This window comes from Perna viridis, chromosome 9 (assembly GCF_037379345.1).
Source record: "Perna viridis isolate PV_CMFRI_1.1 ecotype Kerala chromosome 9, ASM3737934v1, whole genome shotgun sequence".
In the NCBI taxonomy this organism is placed as follows: Eukaryota; Metazoa; Mollusca; class Bivalvia; order Mytilida; family Mytilidae; genus Perna; species Perna viridis.
The window spans coordinates 1,504,946-1,518,030 of NC_142453.1; the positions used below are offsets into that span (position 1 = coordinate 1,504,946).

General features: G+C 32.7%; 1 long non-coding RNA gene across 6 annotated transcripts in view; it reads right to left on the minus strand.

Moving 5' to 3' along the window:
- Positions 1 to 8,889: 8,889 nt before the first annotated feature.
- The window catches only part of LOC148606057 (uncharacterized), a 34,528-nt gene continuing 30,332 nt past the window's right edge, over positions 8,890 to 13,085 (minus strand). For 4 of the 6 annotated variants that reach the window (XR_015915091.1, XR_015915090.1, XR_015915089.1 and 1 more), the window contains 2 exons: positions 12,138 to 12,532; positions 8,933 to 11,480 (listed from right to left, as the gene is read on the minus strand). This is a non-coding gene — a long non-coding RNA (uncharacterized LOC148606057). Of the gene's footprint in view, positions 11,481 to 12,137; positions 12,533 to 13,085 lie in introns of all 6 variants that reach the window. The other 2 variants (XR_015915093.1, XR_015915092.1) reach the window with 1 other exon arrangement.

Here is a 13,085-nt window from a genome sequence, read left to right on the forward strand (position 1 = left end):
TTTACCCCTTTTTAGAAATTTCATACATGACCCTTCGCCCTCTATCTGCTTGCAATTTACATGACCCTTCGCCCTCTATCTGCTTGCAATTGTATTGCTTTTGCAAACTTGATAGAAGTATCCTAAAACTCATTCACAATGTCAATATTTCTGTTATTAAACAATAATCTTGGATTATTTGTTATTCTGACATTACAAAAACACAACACTTTTGTTTTCTTTACATCAACTTTAAGTCTCCACGTTACACAATACTGATGAAAACCATCTGTGTTAATCTTTTGGTGTTTCCGTCATAAGTACAGTATCATCTGCGTGATTATGGCAATTTAAATATTTTCATAAATAAACTTAATTCATTTTCTATTTCATCTGATAACGAAGTTATAATCTAAGATATCGTACTTGTTCATAAAGTCTTCTAAATCATTTAATAACAATGCAAACAAGAAAGGTGAAAGGTTTTTCACTTGGTCTAACTCCAATTTCACGAGGGGAAATATTCTGATATTCTGGTGTACATTTATCATAAACAATCCGTTTACATATTTTGTATAACACTGAACATTTTGTCATTGATACATGTACTGATTATAATACATTCATGCCATAGCCCATCTCTTCAAACTATCAAACGCCTTCTCAAGATCTACAAAGACACAGTATAACTTAATTTCTCTTTTTTCTGTTTCAGAGTTTCAAAAAATGAATATAGTGTAAATAAATTATGTACAGCTGAATATCCCTAGGAAAAACCATCCTGTTATTTTTTCAGTAATGAAAGATATTCCGAATAATTGTTAAGGCGTTCGCTCAAAATAGCAGTAAAAAGTTTGCCAATGCAGCTCACAATTGTGGTCGGCCAAACGTTTTTAGTGTAATCAATCTCATCCTTATTCTTATACAATATATATTGGAATGATATTGCCAACAAGCCAAGTTTGGCATTATACCTGTATCAAGAATTACATAGAATAAAAGTTCATACACTTCCATAAGATATTGGGAGGTACTTTTAATGCACTCGTTCACAATTTGATTTTCACCCAAAGCTTTGTTATTTTTCAGTTTGCAATTAGGGTATGTAAGTCTCGTCACGTGACTCCATGATTTCATGAGAATGGGCCCTCATCTCCCATTCAAATGCATTGAGATTCGTCATTAACATAGCATTTAGTTCAATGTTAAAAGCAAGATATCTTTTTGTGAAATAAAATACTGACAAAAATGACAAATATCTAGTTCTACTGGATAAAAATGTTAAGAAAAGCATAAAATAGAAGCTTTTGCATAGCGATACAGTGTTTTAATTTCCCGGAAGTGAACAATAAAATGCAGACCGGTCTTCAGAAATCAGACCAGGGAAGAACTTGTGCAACCACTGCCGCCAGTGCCGGGCACTGGCATATTGTACTAGTTGATTCTGGTAAATAAAAATTACAAATACATTTATACTAAGAGGCAGATGTAACCTGTAAGAGCATGAAGTAGAGTAAATTGACATTTAAAAAATGTATGCTTTTTACAGCTTTACATCATCTTCAATTATTTTTTCTTCACAAATTACACAATTTGGTAAAACTTTGTAAGTTGAAAAAATTGTATCATTCCCCACCTGTAAACATGTAGCCATTGCTCATTTATTATATTTTTATACTTACTAGTTGTGACCATTCAGATTACTAAATATTTTTTTTTAAAATGGCCGTAGTTATGATTTTGCACCTATTCAGAGCACCACACTCAATGGAGCCAGGTACAAAAGTCATTGACATAATGTCCACTGGACATTGTATTCGGTATCTGATTCTATTGCTGTTGAGTACCATTATGGGGACGTCATCCTCTATTAATTACAGTTTAAAAAGGTATGTCTTTCAAAGTCTTAGGTACAATGTAGCAAATTATATTCTACGTGGTCATGCCATGGTGGGCTACAAAGCATAATATTAAAGCACAGACCCCATTACCACCCTAGAGTGGTAGTACTTAGAGACCAAGGCTCTGTCTGAAATGGGGGCCTGTGTTTTCAAGGCATATTGAAATTGATAGCTAGTTTTTTATATTAACCTGTCACTTGAATAATGTCCATTTCTATCTAGTTTTTGTCGATTGTGATTTATTATCCTCCATTTTTTCATGCAGTTCAGGACGAGAATGTTTGACCATTCAAGCTGACCTTGCCTGGTGCTTGACCTGACAGTAGTCACAGCCTGCAGGTAGGCAGTCAAACTCATTATTCTGTTTCCCTGCCAACCATTTAGAATGCTATCTCTCATATTGGCACAGGCTAGGCAGAGAAGCAGTGCACAACTACCAATTTTATATTCTGGTGTATTTCAACCAGGAATCAAAGACATGCAAATTTTGAGTGGGGGGGGGGGCGGATGCCCGCAATGCCCAAGCCTAAATCCGTCCCTGATTTAAAATTCCACAATAGTTCAAGATAAGTCCATATCCCCTTGACTTATTTTATTCTCATGACATAAACCATACATTTATATCTTTTTCGGTTCTAATTATACATGTACTATATAATTATAATTAGCTGTTATGATAAGCTACACTGCATTATACTCTGTAGCATATCAACCATAAATGATAAAAAATAAATGAGAGAAAATGTCAATATGGGTCTACATTGAGTGGTGCAAACTGGGCATTATGCTACACCCTTCTCATGCATGCATATAAAAATGAATCTCAGTGTTAACAATAGCTAGCAGTTATCCACATTAAAATCCCTTGAATTATTTATAATCTGTCAATAAATTAAGAAGACATTTAAATAAAAAATAGCCTCCTTATCATACAATGTAGAAGAAGTTGTATTTTACTGAATCTTAACTTAATACACTTAACTGCATCACATTGATACACGTGTTTACTATTAATACTGTAGACATATTAATAGTAAACATGTGTATCAATGTGATGCAGTTAAGTGTATTAAGTTCAGAACAAATTGTCCATATTGTACTGTTTATACGTGTGAGGTTTTAAAAGAACCCTGTGACATGCAGCTACATGTATGAAATGCACATCTCAAGAGAAATGTATTACTGAACATGGAGGTTTAGTTGCTCAGAACCTAGCTGTGAAAAGTCATTCAGAAAGTAGTTTCCTCTTGAAAAAAAAACAGTGATAGTCGAAACTTTTTTTCACCCTGGAGCAACTATCACTTCTAATGTTGCAATGTACATATGTAGTTGTTGGCAAATACTGAGTGCCGACTCAGTAACCTGTAACCAGTCAAATGTAATGCACAATCAATCTAATGAGAGTAATTACAATTCACAGAAAACAAAAACATAACTGGATGGGCCCTTATCAGACAAAGATGTCAAACTGTATGTGACATACATGAACATGTATTTGAGGAAAGAGAAACCTCTGGTAGTATGCAAATTCTGTGAAATTATTTATTACAAATTATCAATGGCTGTGATTAGTGTGGAAGACTATATTTTACCCAAATGATTGGATTTTGTGCAGAAAGTAAAGAGTCTCTTAGCTCATTGCCCTTTTAAAGATGATGGAGACTTCCAGTAAAGTCCAAAACAAACGGAGTGGGACTGTCTATGAAAACCAAGAAAAATGAAGAACCGAGTGAGATTTGTGAACTAGCATACTACACTGTATATTCATATTTATTATGTAACTAAAAATATGCTAACAGAATTTGTATGAGTGACTTGAAAGAAAATTAAAATCAAAATGTAAACAGTTTTGAAAATTGATATTTGTGTATTTATCCAAACTTGCAAAATCAGCTTTAAACATGGAAGTTTAGAATGTAAATAATACATCAACAACAGGCAGCGTTACGGACAGTGTAGGTCTGTTTTATTATCCCCCCTTTGAAAAGCATAGTATACATGTACATAAATATTGATCATTCTGTGTGTCGGTTCATTTGCTACTCCCCAGAAAACTAATAAATGGAATTAATGAAGTTTCCACAAATTCTTCGTCATATTTGAATGTTTCATTTTGCATTTCCACCAATAAGTGAGCTATTCTCAAGGTATTACTAGTCTGTAGTATGGCATGTAATACATGTAATAGGAGTATGATTTTTATCAACTCAAAAACCTAAATAATTTTCATAATGAGGGTTACTCTACTATAAATGGGAAAAAACAATGTTTCAATTGTGAAAACTTCTTTATTGATGCAGGCCATATATAATGCATGTACAACATGAACGTGTATGAGATTATTTAAGAAAAAAAACAAAATACATACAAAAAAATTCAGTCACATTCATGTAAGTTATTATATTTTACTGTTTGTTGTGTTTTAGGCAGAAAGATTTGCTAATTTCTTGAAAAGTAGTTTTAAATTAAGATATATGTGAAAACTTATGGTTACAATACATTTTTATTCAAATTGTCTACCCTTTGAAAGAGAGAAGACCTAATTTCACTGAAGTTTAGAGGAGTTATCAACAAGACAGAAATAAAATCTTGAGCTATTTTCAATCCAAATGTTCTTGTTATGCATTAAGTAGAAATTGAAATTCATCCATGTGTATATGTGTACATGTAACAACCCATTCCCCCTTTTTCATTTACTTTAAACGTTTTAAGTAAGCTAACTTATTTGTATTGTGGTCAGGGGCGTAGATAGGCCTGTTTTATTTGTACGCAAAATTACGGCGAGGGGTCTTGGGGGGGGGGGGGTCGCTCAAGGCCCCCAGTGAGTAAAACCTTTATTTCATCTTTAAAATGTGTGTTTTTATTTTTGTTACTTTTTCCGAAAGTACGCAACTGCGTATTTGCGTATAGGCAGCTAATGAGCATTAATATAAATAAAACTGCATTTTATATAAGATATGCTTTTCAAGGGAGCTAACTCTTTGTTCAGTGCTTTTTATCCTTTTTATTAAATGTGCAATTTTAAAATTTACGAAAAAGTACTTAATCCTAAGAACCCAAATAAAACATTGATATAATGTAAAAAGTAAGTCTAAATCTTTTAATTAGAAACTATTGAAAATGAAAACGAGGCGTCAATTCTATTTTTTTATTTTTGTTTGAAGATTGGCACTATTTGGTAGTTTTTCAATTTTTTTTATTCCAATTTGGAAAATTCATCCTACGTCAAGAGTTATTTCCCTTAAAGTGTAACTTAAAATTAGTTATATTTTTGTTCAGACATAAAGATATTTGATACATTTATATAGTTATAACCTTTGATTACCTTGTTTTTCAACAGGAGCATTTCAATATGAATGGTGCCGAAATTATGTAATTTTTAGGAATTTTGATGAATTTCAGGGGCCAAAAAGGTGGACCTAGAGATGGTCCTCATTTTAGCCTCTTATTATTGAGAAGAATAAGAAATGAAATGTAACCCAAGCTTTGCTTCATTTAGGTACTATTTGGTACAAATTTGGTGAAATTCAGTATACCTTGATGTATCGACTTCTGCCTGGGTCTATTATAGAATGAAAATTAATGCATTATCACGTGATTTAATGTCGATCGGCGAACAGGTGATTCAATCTGTAATATGCACGCTATATACAGCGTTGTATAGACTACAGTAGCATTTGCTGAATCTTTGACCCAGCAAAAATACTTTTTTGGGATAAAGTCAGCACTTTTCGGTGCATGTAAGACTGATATTGGTGCATGCCAGTCAATTCACGAGAAATTTCCAAGGCAGAAAAAATAATGTTACGTTTTCGAGAACTATTCTAAAATTTTGTAGGGTCGGTAGGTAGGAATTTTTATTTTCATTTGATATTTTTGAAATGACATAAGTCATACAGATACAATGAAAACTAAATATGCAAAGACTAAACATACAATAGACTCAGTCCACAGCCTAATCGTTTTAGGGATTTGGCCCATGAGTAATTTTTTTTTCTGTTTTGACGGAGGTGGTAAAAACAAAAAAAAATATCTATAGTGCCGAATTACAAAAAGGGATTATCCACGACCAAGAGTACACTTATGGCATGTATGTTTTCAATTTTCTTCTTTTTTTCTGAAAGATAATCGGCAGAATTTTTACGTAATTTTTTTCTTCAAAATTTCAAATCAGAATTTATGAGTAGGGGGCCTGAAAGAGGGTCAGTAGGCCTAGGGTGATCGGAAACATTTTTTAGGTCTAAACGGATGGTCTGTTTATTACTCAAGTAGTGCTAGAGATTGCCTGGCAAGCTTTTTTCTGACTTGATAAATGATACTGGCAGTGCCTCTTGAAATATTTTATACAGTTGCAAAACAAGTATACAGTTTTCGTCCAAGGAAACATTTTTTCAGTCTACTAATGTATGTGACTATTTAGAATTAGATAAAATTGTTTGATACAAGATTTAGTTGAAAGTTTGATTTTGAAATGTTAAATTTGAGTCAGTACCGATGGATTTAGCCTTGAAGTCCTTTGTCCTTTATATACCGGTATTGTATTTTTGTTTCATAAGAATTTCTAAAATATATATAGATATATGTGTGTGTGTGTGTGTGTGTGTGTGTGTGTGTGTGTGTGTGTGTGTGTGTGTGTGTGTGTGTTTAATATAATAGAGTTACCGAAATAGTGCTGACAGCGTCGTCGTCGTCCATTTTCACTTGATTTTCGTGCGATGACTTTATGGTTATGGTTGTCTAATTTTTTATGAAATTTTGATATGATTTTACTAAATATTAATTAACGATTGCGTCTATTTAATTTTTTTAGTTTATGGCCCCTACCATTTTTAAAATAGGGCCATCCATGTAACTGACAGACACCACACTGTCGGTTTCTGTTAATCAAAAAACAAAAACAAAAAACAAAAAAACAAACAAACTGAGAGCCCAGAATTTTACCAAGCTAACCTATAGCTACATAAAGTGAATGTCCAATCATTATTAACATGACATAGCAAGTTAATTCTACACATCCATGCAAGTACACCTTCAAGAAGAATATGTAGATGACATGTCTTATGGTTGTGGTATGTCATATTGTGGAATTTGTTTCCCATTTATTGATATCAGTAGATATTTAGTAACACATGTTAAATATACATTTATAAATATGTGCCGGTGCATCTTGGCCATGCTCCCAGTGGAGTCCGAGTTTCTCATTTACTTTTGTTACTTTATATGTATTATTTTAGTTACTTTATGTTCATTGATTTCCATGTCTGGTCTTTGTCCCTGGATCACATCCCTTTGATTTCCGATAGAATCTTGGTTTCATTGGTTACTCTTTGAAGACAAAACGTATGTATGTTCAAATTTGCTCTTTTGGCAATACTAGTCTGCGTCCATACTTGCCCCTCGGGCAATACCAGTCTGTGTCCACACTTGCCCCTCGGGCAATACCAGTCTGTGTCCATACTTGCCCCTCGGGCAATACCAGTCTGTGTCCATACTTGTTTTACTATAAAATTATAATATCAAAGCTACACCTTTTAATTGAGTAGTTGTTAAAATGCATCGTTACCAGAAAGTGTAATTTTTATAACAAATTGGGAAAAAAATATGCAACAACAGTAATGTCTGTTTAGACCTATGCAATTAAGAGGAATTTTAAACATTGAAGAGATGGGGGATGATTGGGTTCTTGAAAATGCTATGCAATTAACAGAAATATGCAATAATACCACATGTCGGATATAGTAGAGACTATGCCTTGTATTATAGAGAATTAACTTCATTTAATAATGTCTTTAATAATAAATATAAAAAGTAACACATGCTTTGATATAGTACCCAAACCACATATGTTGGTAACCCAGATATGCACATTTAAATTTTCATAGAAAGAATAGACTCTTTTGTGAGTATGGAAAATAAATAATCCAGCCAAGGTTATGATAAAAATAAATAATCTGACTTGCACCAGGCTGGAAATAAAATTTCTGAGCTGAAAAAAATTTCCTGGACCCCCTAAGAATGGACTTCCCCTTATTGGACAAGCAGTCTAATATTTACTTAATTCCTTGTTTTTTAATGACGGAAATTGTTCTTTCTCATTTGGCACATTTCCACTAGCAGGTATTAAGTGAAACCACTGCTATTTGTCAACATTGAACATATGTAGGTTTCATATCATAGATGATTCTATGGAAACAAAACACACTAATTGAAAATCTAATTAATGAAATAATTCTATAGAACATTAAAGGCTACGATTCCTTCGTTGCATTAAGCCTGTTCAGATTTGGTTCATTTCTTTTATTCAGTACATGGGCAATTCTGTATGGACATTTTTTAGTGTTCAGTAAGCTTAGGCAAGCAATCATTTGATTTTTAATTCTGAGTTTTTATTTTTAGAAAAAAAATTTCTTGTTTGGATTTATATTTCATCATCTTTGCAGGTGCTTTATTGTTTGATGCAGCCAGCTGTTTTTTTCTTGCTGCTTGGTTAACACCAGGTTTTGATGATGGGTTTTCACTGAATGTACTTAATTTTTGTATATACATGGTTTAAGTTCATGCACAGGTTTTGGTATACATATTGAAAGTGTGATACTCTGTTGTTTATAATCCAATGGTATAATCAGTTATGTGCACGTTTTTGGGTGTGTTTGGTATACACAGGTTATTTTGTTGTCCTGTTATTCTGATATGTTGATACATTGGTTATACAGATGTACAGATTAACACAAGGTTTGTTCACAACGAGAAACAAGAAAAATGGGCTACAACTCATCATTACTGCACCACTCTCAAATATGAATGTAATGCTATTTTTCTTTTAAAATTTAAATTAGACCGGTAAAATCGATCCAGCAATGAAATTTTAAAAAAGAAACATGCAAAAAAGTTTGAATAGAAGCAATGTGAAGTCTAAACTAGTGGATACCGGACTTAAATTCAACATAGTAGATTTATTCCTTTTCAGTTCATCTTAATTGGCTATAAACAGACTAAAAAGGTAACAGTTTCAGTCGATGATATTTTATTTGTTGTCATTAAACAAACTAACATTCCATATACATTTTTAATTGATTTTTAATTGCTATTTGATAAATTCATCACAAAATGCAGGGAAAAAAGAAACAATGCTTTTTTTTTTTAGATTACTACAATATGTATGAACCAAGTTTAAGTATAATTACAACTAATGCTAAAATAGTAAAATTGATAAAATATGCTGAAAAAAATAGCTTCATTTCACTAAGATTGGCTACCTTGCAAGGTTAACGAGTCCCATCTACCTGAGGCTGACTGGTTAAGGCAGCAGTAGTTTGCCTTCGCCCAATCTCCATCAAAACAGTTCCCCCATAAGAAGGTGGAGTTGGACTTGGTTGTCAGCGGCTATGAAATGCATGCCTTAATTAGTATTTTATAGGATTTGGGAACCTATTTCCCAACTCCACCACTTGGCAATATAACAACCATTCTGGAACCAAAAATCAAAAGAGAGATAAATAAATAAATAAATAAGCCTAAGTTGTGATCACTGTTGTAAAGTTTTTTTTTTAACAAAATAAAAATGTAATGCCAAAGGACAAGTATGAAAAATCTGTTCTTGAGAATACCCCTGCTCTCCCTTAAATAGACAAGTTAATATTTTATCTTACAGAAAGTTGACTCAACATATGTACAAGCTGCACATGCATGGTATGGGGCCCCTAATTATACCAATGAAGTGTAGCTGCTGAGTAAAATGTTGCCCCTTAATTTGTATGTAGGCGTGAATAAAAGATTTCAATTGTTAATATCACTATTTTTCAAAAAAGTTTTCGGAAAATGTCTTCACTACTTGGTATTTCCTCGGTTCCATGATAGTAGTTACTGTTTTAATCTGGTAAGAAGCAGGATATAGGATGCAATCACATGACTGACACTTGAAGTACGGAGAAAATGGCAACAAAATTATGATGTACATTACCAGATGGGGGAGGAATAGGGGTAAAATAGTTGCATTTTTTTTACCATTACAAGAAATAGTTTTTCTGTGTACTTCGATTAAAGAACCAAGGCAGAAATGCTAATATTTCAAAATTCAATACATGAAATGATTAACCAAATGACAGATTTTTAAAATGCTTAAATTTATCATTAAAAAATAACTAATCTGTGATAAATGTTTGAAATTTGATAATTCTAGAAGAATGAAAGTTTTAAGTTAAAGGAGCAAAAAAATAAATATTATATCTTCTCTTTGTTATTTTTTCCTTTTTTTGTGTTTCTTTCTTTTTTCTTTTTTTTGTTAAAGTTTTCATATGAATAAAATTCATGAATGAAAATACACTCTTTCATTGGCGATGAATGCCACCCAGGAAAAACCAACGCTAAAAAACAATTAGATTTTAAATAAAAAAGCGATGGAAACCTGTGACTCGAGGTAATGCCGACACCGCCTCCAGAGTAGGCGTTCAAGTCCTACGCCTTGGAAAAAAAATAACAGAAATATATGCATGACATTAATGTGTAAACTAAAAAGTAATCCAAAAATCTCATCTTAAAAATTATGCAATACTAATATCGGTGTTTACTGTTAAATGTCTGCGGCTAGATTGAAACAAAAAACTAGCCAAGCCAACTTTGGCGCCAATTCAATCAAACACCCATTGGTCCATTTAAACACTTGACCATACTCTCAATTAAAAATCAAAACGAAAATACATTAATTTTCTTATATACTTCGAAAAGCAGAAAAATATACTCATACATTTGCATTTCCCATATTATAACAATAACAATAATTATAACTTCACACATTTACAAATCTTGTTCCATTTCACCTTTTTCTCAATTTTTAAAAAAAACTTGTCCAAAATTTAATTTGCAGTCACGTCCATAACTATTTCAACATAGTATTATCCCACACTGTAATTACATACTTATATGGAACCAATTTCAGCCCAAGAAAATAATTCCCACGATCAATATAACATTTTCATAACTGGACACTTTTTATTAATTTGAATGTTCCCACAAATTTTACTTGCTTGAACTCCCTGTTTATTAATTGTAAAACATCAATGATATGATGGAGATTTAAACATCTTTCAACGCTGAAAGGAGTCCTTCAAATCTTCATCTCATTTGACGACTATTGAAGCTCATTATTGAGCTTGAGCTAAATAGTTGCCAGAAATATATTTAGACTAGACCTTATTCAGCTGAATAATTGTCAGAAAATATTTAGACTAGGTCTTGCTGAGTTGAATAATTGCCAGAAACATATTTTGACTAGATCTTATTGAGCTGAATAAGTGCCAGAAACATAGACTAGGTCTTGCTGAGCTTAATGATTGCTAGAAACATATTTACAGGTTACAAAGATGTATTCAATGATATAAAAGAATTATATTTTTGTGCAGTGTTCAGAAACAGTAGGAAAGTTTCATCATCATTTAACAATGTCAATTCTATTGCCTTAATTCTGATCACAAATTAACTCGTTCTTTGACCGCCAAGTTCATGCTCCAGTCGCCAACCTGCAGCTTCTGTTTATTGCTTTTGACCTGCAGTTTATTTCATTTCACCGCTTTTTGACCCACAGTGTGTTTTTTCTGTAATTGACTGAAAAAAAATTAAAAAGAAATAAAACAGACAAGGAAGAATATGAATATTTACTGTATACATTTACAAATTATAAAATAGTAAAAGCATCAAAAAAGGGCAATAACTCCCACCATAGCTTAATTTACATGAAAAATTAACCACAAAATTTTGATTAACCTTATAGTTTTGGAGATATATATTGGCCAATCGAAAACTTATACAGCCTCTGGCAGCCATCTCGTTAAATCAAGTTGAACAAAAATCATCCAAGTTGTCCCTTTTATTATTTCTGCCAAGTATGGTCTCCATTGGCTAAAAGAACGCAAAGATATATCGTTTTTCAGTGGCCACAGCCACCCAAGCCACACAAAAAGTGGACCTTTGTACAAAGCATTCAGGTCATTAACCCTATCAAGTTTGGACATGTGATTTCTGAGGAGTTGATCTTTGAAAGTTGGCCGATCAGAAGCTTAAAATACATCTTGTTTAATCAAGAGGAACCAAAAGTGGATCCTGCATATATCCTTTTTGCCAAGTTAAAAATTGGTTAAGGGGTTTTCATGTAATTTAGCAAAATGTGAAAAGTTGACAACAGATGCAATAATGAAATAATCCTTGGGCTACATGAGCTTAAAAGCATGTATGACCTCTTTCATTGTACATTAGTATACATACCTTCTGATGATTTGACTATGTATACTGGAGCTATCTTTTGTGATCTTTACCAAAGGACAGACATCCACTGATTACCCCCGCCAAAGATAGATATGCCAAAGGCCTCACAAGAAATCACCCCAGATTTCTTGCAAGAAGTCTCCCTCTCATTCAGGGTTAAGTGCATGTGAATTAGTAAGGGGTTAAATGTGAGTTAAATTAGTTTTATGAGTATTTTTTAGTACTTGTTAGGGTTGTTAGGGTTGAATGATATTATGGAAGACAAATTTGAATGGATTTTGAATATTTACTTCCCTCCCAAAAAATCCCCAAAAAGAAAAAAATTTAGATCAAGAACCAGTTTCCGAATGTCCTGGGCTTCAGCTGGAAGTTTTGCTGTTCTGAGTAAAGCTGTTCTGAAATCACAAAAAGTTCATCATAGAGAAAAGCATATTAGAAAAGGTATATCTGCTATAAGTATTCAGTTGCTTTGAAATTTAATTCCTATCTACCATATCTAAAAAAAATTTTTTTTTGGCACATCAACAATAATAACTAGAGATGTCAAGGAATACTTGAGTATTCAAGTATTGCTCGATAGGTCCGAGAATCAAGCAGCAATTTAGCTACCTGGGTACTCTTATAAAAAATCGCTCGTTTGTGTATTTCCCCATCCTTGCTACAGCTATAAGTATTCAAGAGCTTTGAAATTTAATTACAATCTAAAGTCAAGTTTGTTCCAATGATTAAAATATCTCAAATATGTGATCTGCCATTTTACCTCAATCAATCAACGTGATTTCAGAGGAAATGTATTCAAAAGGTTGTAAAATGTAGAGAAACTCAGATGGAAAGATTCAAACAAGGGAGCAATAAAGGTGCTGCATTTTTTTTGGCAGATGCACTAGATTTTTGGACAGGGTTTATGGTGATATATGATTACCTTCAAACTTATTAAATGTATTACTT